The sequence below is a fragment of the Meles meles genome, chromosome 2, assembly GCF_922984935.1.
Source record: "Meles meles chromosome 2, mMelMel3.1 paternal haplotype, whole genome shotgun sequence".
NCBI lineage: Eukaryota > Metazoa > Chordata > Mammalia > Carnivora > Mustelidae > Meles > Meles meles.
Genome location: NC_060067.1, coordinates 99,790,703 through 99,791,294, shown reverse-complemented (window position 1 = coordinate 99,791,294; position 592 = coordinate 99,790,703). Strand labels below are relative to the sequence as shown.

The 592-nt window shown below is 31.1% G+C and overlaps 1 non-coding gene across 1 annotated transcript; it reads right to left on the bottom strand.

The window, feature by feature from the left end:
* Positions 1 to 211: 211 nt before the first annotated feature.
* LOC123937755 lies at positions 212 to 318 on the bottom strand. Its single transcript, XR_006817553.1, has one exon. It is a non-coding gene; the product is annotated as a U6 spliceosomal RNA (small nuclear RNA).
* Positions 319 to 592: the final 274 nt, after the last annotated feature.

Here is a 592-nt window from a genome sequence, read left to right as displayed (position 1 = left end):
ATCTGGCATCATTGTCTTTTTGCCTGAATGACTCCTTTAATTTTACAAAGCATTATGTCTGCTGGTGATAAATGCACCATCATTTGTATGTTTGAATAAATCTTTGTTTCCTTATTTTAAAATTATTTTCACTGTGTAAAAAAATCTAGGTTGATAATTTTATTATTTTCTTTCATTAAAAATGTTGCTCCATGACTTTTATTTATTTTTTAAAAATATGGAACACTTCATGAATTTTTGTGTCACCCTTGCACAGGGGACATTTTAATCTTCTCTGTATGGCTCCAATTTTAGTATATGTGCTGCTGACATGAGCACACTCCATGACTTTTAGTGTGCACTGTTACTAAGGAGAAATGTGCAGTCATCCTTATCTTTGTTCCCCTGTACATAACACATTTTGTTTCTTTGGTTGTACAGGAGGTTTTATCTTGTTTTATGTTTTTGTGTATACTTAAATAAAATAATGTAATACAGAGTTATTTTTGTTCTTTCAAAAGGGTCTTTGTAATGTCCAAGGCTGGACAGGCTTGGAAAAATATATATGTATAAATATTTTCCTCACAGAATGGGAATCAGATCAGATTCATAG